Genomic DNA, 6881 nt, shown 5'->3' with positions numbered 1-6881 from the left:
ACCACCAAGAATAGAGAGTTTATAACCTCTTTAGACAATCACTTTACTGTGAGAGTTTTACTAATCTACACAGCACAATATTACACAGCCACAGCAAACTAGAAGCATTCACGGTCAGATACCAAAGTAATAAAAAGCAGTATCTTAAGGCATGATGATTGCTTTTAATCATGTGGACATATTTACTACCATCTCTTAACAAATTACCATGCATCAGTTGACAGATAGTAATGAACCAAGTACACACACAACCTATCACAAATGTGAAACAGAATAAATTTGCTTAAACTGAATTTAAGTCTTTTACCTTCATTTGCCAGGAGCTAAAACCATGCACATGATTAATTACTTTTTCTCAATTGGCAGTTGGGTAAGTCAGGATAACTCTATTTTTCCTCCAGGCTATTTACATGATAGGTTGATTTACATATTGTTATTTGAGAAGAACAACACTATTCTACTTAGAGTGCTAGTATACTTTCCTTTTTCTGCATCCTCGTATGACTAAGTCTGTGGGCTCTAATCAGGCTTTGATAAAGATACAGAAGAAATACATCCTACCAACTATAGCAAATAACAGTCCTAGCCACTTTTTTCCCAAAAATACTTCCCACACTTGACACAAAAGGAGAATGCAGTCACCAGTACCACCAAATAACACTTGTTCTTACCTCTGCATTTAGCAGAGAAAAAATATGCTGGAGAATCATAGAACAGTAGAACAGCCTGGGTTGGAAAAGACCTCGAAAGTCACCTGGTCCAAACTTTCATGGGAAAGGGAGCTTAGCTGAGATTATTTAGCACCCTGCCCAATCACATCTTGAAAACCTCCAGTGATGGGGACTCTACCACATCCCTGGGGAGGTTGTTCCCGTGACTGATTGGTCTTCACTGTAAAAAATTCCTTTCTTATATAAAGATGAAAACAGTCCTCTCCTCAAGCATTCTTTCGAGTTTAAATGTAGCTCACTTTGCAGCTGTATTAGTGCAGCATAACACATATGCTGCTATAATGTACTGCCTTGGCTACGGAATAATGTAAAAAGCACTTTTAATATTTTTCATTTTGAGCAGAGACTCTTGCCTCCCCACTCGACTGACAGCTACGCACACTCCTAATGCCTACACTTCACTCTGTCGCCGTGGTACTTTCTTTTCAGATCAGAAGACAAGCATAAAAGACACTTTTCATCACGTTCAAGTGTACTGACAATGACAACTTCAGAGACAACCCTGAAAACTTGCATTGTCCTAGAAAGTCAGTATCCCTTTGAATGATGTTAAGGTATCCCACAAAGTCTTTCTTTTGCCTCCCTAAAAATTGAACTTGTGATCTTTTTTGCTTCTTTACACTATACAAAAAAATGACAGGTTTTTACTTCTTAAAAAATAATGATCAGTAATGGCAAGTCCCTTTATCTTTTGTTTGACAGAAAGATATATGGCACATATTACATTTGTTCATGGTGAACTTTTACAACTCCAAGAAATGAATAAAGAACTAGCTTTACTTTCCTCCAAAAGACTAAGAGTTATAAAATTGACATTTTACAAATCCTTTCATTCTTTCAGGTCTTTTAACATTCCACTTTCACCAGTATATCAATTCTAAGAATTAAGTAAGATAGTAAATCTATCACGCAAAAAAACTGGGTGAAAAAGTTATTAGAATATTTGACACTTTTTGAAATATGTAATAAACTATGTTAAAGAGATTACCTGAATATTAAAATGAAGTTCTCAAAATACAAAATATTATATTCTAATTTTAAAATTTATAAAATTACATTAAAACAGAGAAACCTTGGTCTATGTTGTAGATGTCTTAGCATTTCTTTTAGATCACACATTTTGGGGGGAGGGATGAGGAGGGTCTGGTTTCTTACAGAAATACCTTAGGCAATTGCACTGTGTGTTCATCAGTGCTAACAATAACTTCCAAGTCCATCAAATTAAAAAAAAACGAAATTGAAAAAAAAGGTTCAGCCTGGATAGAGGAACGACATCCAAATTACTGCCTGGACTAAGGATAAGGCAATAATTGTTTCGTGAAATAAGAAAGATGCTGCTGTGTGCCCATGGAATGCCACCAACAGGCACTTAACTCCATGGGAGCAACAAGATGCACTGCCCTTTGCAAACTAAACAGGAGGCTATGTAAACTCAGCAGTCTGGAAAGCAGGACACAAACCCATAGGAAACCAGGCTTTGGTACTTCCACTGCTCTTTGACCAGTTAGGTGTTGTGGTTTTGTCTCATTTAAAATGAGTGAGAACTTTCCTTAGTATGATTTCTGAAAAAACATTTTCTTTTGTGAAATTTACTTACTTTTTAGTATGTTAGTACTGCATCACCACTTAAGTGCTTTCAAAGTTTCCAAAAACCTGGACAGACTTCTCTTGACTTTCATAAAGAGATCACATATAATACAAAAAACAGTTCTCAAATGCAATCATATCCCATGTTGACTGGAGTCCTTTTCACTTTCAAAGGACACTAATGCATTAGAAATTTATGAAAACCACTAACAAAGGTAATTGATCATGTAAGGATAATATGAAAGTTTCTGCTTCATTGTTCTGTTTATAAAGGTTTGGGGAAAAATGTTTTAAATTAATAGCCTATATCTTGAAGATCTTCCCCCCCAAAATCCTAATGCTTTTATAATAAATCTATAGCCGGGGGGGGGGGGGGGGGGGAAATAAGGGGGAAAGATAAATTCAATTATATCATTACATCCTACAATGACAAGTTATCCAGAGCAAACTAACCACTGGCTATTTAAAATTGTGCTGGTACTTTAAGGCAGTTTGTTCTCATTTGTTCTTTTCGGAGAAAGGAAAACTTACTAAGTCATGCCATTTTTTTTTAGTTCTTTAACATTGATGTTATGACACTGGATGATTCCAGACTCAGCTCACAATTTCTTTCTGAAATTACTTTTTTAATATTCATCAGACTGATTAAATATGCAATCCTTATAAAGTTGATTCAGAAAAAGTTAATTAGATCAGTCTAAAATGCAACTGGCACAAGGCAAACAACCTCATAGGTTATTTATTCTCTTATTGTAGATATATGTCCAAAGAATAAGTGAGGTTAGCGCTGGCGTACATTAGCCAGAAGAAATGTTGTTTTGACAGCTTAGAATCACTGGGACGTTTCTCCACAAACTGAAGTTGAAGCTGCCAGTCCTGATGAAGATACACCTTAGAAGTGCGGGATAACCATCACTGCAGGTGACCTGACTCTGGCTAAATGCCTAAGGACAATCTTTTTCCTTGCTTTAAAAAAAGAGTAGACACCAAAAAAAAAAAACAAAACAACTTTTTGTAGCTGGTTTGTATTCAGTTTGTTTCCTTGATTCCAGTCTTTAGCTGACAATAGCCCTACAACACTCTTCAGGGATGTCATCTCCATAACAGACTTTAAGGAAAGCAATATAAAAGAAAGTGCTTTCTCACGAAAGAGGGGCACTTTAAAAGCATATTGATTAAAAAAAAAAAAAAAAGTTATTTAAATCATTGGTGGTAACAAAGATATTCCTTACTCAGAATCAGAAATCTTTGGAAAAGATTTTGCCTTTTTTATCATCCTTTGGGTTATAACAGGGACTTTGCCAGAGTTTGGGAGGCTGTTTTCTCCATCTGTTAAATAATTTGAATCTGACAGCAACCAGCTAATGAACACTTGACAGAAAATAAACTTCTACCAGGTTCATGAATTGGATGCAAAATACAAAGTTTGTCTTGGTTGTTCAGAACTAAAGTGGATTTGAAATTACTGAGCTCTAGAGTAAAACACATCAGCATTAATGAGATGTGCATTTGTAGGTAACACATGGGTAAGACAAATGTGGTAAAATTTTAAGCTGTAAATAAGTGTTCCCAAGATACTCATCATCTGAGCATCTGGATACACATCTCCTACTCAACTGAAAATCTGTTTTAACAAATCTCTGTCACTAAGGTGCATGTGGCACCTGGAAAATTGCAGAGTGTATCTAATCAATAAGCCCTGGAAATCCAGAACCCAGATGTTTCAGCAGGCCATCAGCAGGGGGAACTACCAGGTAGAAGAGCAAGGGAATGCACAAAGCAAAGGAGACTAAGAAATGGACCAGCTTAGACTTACGTAGATGGGAGACATACTTTTGGACTTGTGACCTGGCAAGCAGGCAACACACACCTTTTAATTGTCACCAGCTAGTTTTAAGACAGAAACACATTTCTGGATTCTTACTCCATACAAACTCTAAGTCATAAATCCCTTGTATTCATATAAGGTATCTTGTGAATATCTCGCATGCATGTTACTTTAGTGTGCTTTACATTAAAGAAGGTGTTTTCTGAAGATTACATTTTTCCCCTTGCGTCACATGGAAATGTGGTAGCTTATTAGTAATTCATTTGAACAGACTTAAGTGATTTAAGCATCCTGTTTCGTGGTTGTACAAGATCAGCAAAAGAATTACAATACTTTACAATAGGAGGTATACATTAAATTGAGATGTTTTTGCAGGTCAATGCTCACCACAGGCCTAGCCATTTTTTTGTAAGCATCTGGAGGACATATTCACTGTTCGCAAGCTCAAAGAAGATCAAGGAAGCAGAGAGCTCTTGCCCAGCATTGCACACGTCACTTAGTAAGTCATCTTGGGACTCTCACAATCTTGTTTCCCCATCGCATGCTAAGATCATTTGTAAAACACTTCTAAGAGGAAAGATCACTTTCAACCTCCTCTTCTGGCCATGTCAAAAGGAACATGGAGTTCCTGGAGTGTGTGGAAGATAACTTCCTGACGCAGCTGGTAAACAAGCCAACCAGGGAAGGTGCCCCACTGGACCTGCTGTTTACAAACAGAGAAGGCCTGGCGGGTGATGTGGTGGTCGGAGGCTGTCTTGGGCTCAGCGACCATGACATGATAGAGTTTTTGATTCTTGGAGAAGTAAGGTCAGCAAAACTGCTACCCTGAACTTCAGAAGGGCAGACTTTGGATTGTTTAGGAGTCTGGTGAACAAAGTCCCTTGGGAGGCAGTCCTGAAGGGCAAAGGAGTCCAGGAAGGCTGGATGTTACTCAACAAGGAAGTCTCAAAGGCGCAGGAGCGGGCCGTCCCCATGTGCCATAAAATGAGCAGGCAGGGGAGAAGACCGGCCTGGCTGAACAGGGAGCTTTGGCTGGAACTCAGGAAAAAAAAGAGAGCCTACCACCTTTGGAAGAAGGGGCAGGCGACTCAGTGGGACTACAAGGATGTTGTGAGGTTATGCAGGGAGAAGATTAGAAAGGTGAAGGCCTAGCGAGAACTTAAACTGGCCACTGCCGTTAAAGATAACAAAAAATGTTTTTACAAATATACCAGTGACAAAAGGTATCTTTAGTTAGCAAATGCGATGCCCCTCTACAAGAAGGGTCAGAAGGAGGATCCAGGGAACCACAGGCCTGTCAGCCTGACCTCAATGCCGGGAAAGGTCGTGAAGCAGATCATCTTGAATGCCATTATGCAGCAAGTGCGGGACAACCGGAGGATCGGGCCCAGCCAGCATGGGTTTATGAAAGGGAGGTCCTGCTTGACTAACCTGATCTCCTTCTATGACAAGGTGACCTGCTTAGTGGATGAGGGGAAGGCTGGGGATGTTGTCTACTTGGACTTTAGTAAGGCCTTTGACACTGTCTCCCACAGCATTCTCCTGGAGAAGCTGGCTGCTCACGGCTTGGATGGGTGCACTCTGCACTGGGTTAAAAACTGGCTGGACAGCTGAGCCCAGAGAGTGATGGTGAATGGAGTCAAATCCAGTTGGCGGCCGGTCACGAGTGGTGTTCTCCAGGGCTCAGTACTGGGGCCAGTCCTGTTCAACATCTTCATTGATGATCTGGATGAGGGGATCAAGTGCACCCTCAGTAAGTTTGCACCAAGTTGGGTGGAAGTGTCGATCTGCTGGAGGGTAAGAAGGCCCTACAGAGGGACCTGGACAAGCTGGATCATTGGGCCAGGGCCAACTGTATGAGATTCAATAAGGCTCAGTGCCGGGTACTGCACTTAGGCCACAACAACCCCATGCAATGCTACAGGCTGGGGGAGGAGTGGCTGGAGAGCTGTCTGGCAGAAAATGACCTGGGGGTGCCAGTTGACAGCCGGCTGAACATGAGCCAGCAGTGTGCTCAGGTGGCCAAGAGGGCCAGTTGCATACTGCCTTTTATCAGGAATAGTGTGGCCAGCAGGATTAGGGAGGTGATAGTGCCCCTATACTTGGCACTGGTGAGGCCACACCTCGAGTACTGTGTTCAGTTTTGGGCCCCTCACTACAAGGACACCAAGGTGCTGAAGCATGTCCAAAGAAGGGCAACGAAGCTGGTGAAGGGTCTAGAGAACAAGTCTAATGAGGAGCGGCTGAGGGAACTGGAGTTATTTAGTCTGGAGAAAAGGAGGCTGAGGGAAGACCTTATTGCTCTCTACAACTACCTGAAAGGAGGTTGTAGCGAGGTGGACGTCTGTCTCTTCTCCCTAGTAACAAGCGATAGGATGAGAGGAAACAGCCTCAAGCTGCGCCAGGGGAAGTTTAGGTTGGATATTAGGAAAAACTTCTTCACCGAAAGGGTAGTCAGGCATTGGAAGAGGCTGCCTAGGGAAGCGGTTGAGTCTCCATCCCTGGAGGCATTTAAAAGACAGGTAGACGTGGTGCTTGAGGACATGGTTTAGTGGTGGACTTGGCAGTGTTAGGTTAACGGTTGGACTCGATGATCTTAAGGGTCTTTTCCAACCTTAACAATTATATGATTCTATAATATAGGACATTAATTTCATGGGTGAAAACTTGCCACCAAAAAGCTGCACTAAGATTGCACAGGTCCCGGAGAAGCACCTTCATGATTTATTGCCTGG

Source organism: Nipponia nippon, unplaced genomic scaffold (assembly GCF_047370975.1).
Source record: "Nipponia nippon isolate SJK-2023a ecotype South Korea unplaced genomic scaffold, ASM4737097v1 scaffold_4, whole genome shotgun sequence".
Taxonomy (NCBI): Eukaryota; Metazoa; Chordata; class Aves; order Pelecaniformes; family Threskiornithidae; genus Nipponia; species Nipponia nippon.
This window is presented reverse-complemented; position numbering follows the sequence as displayed.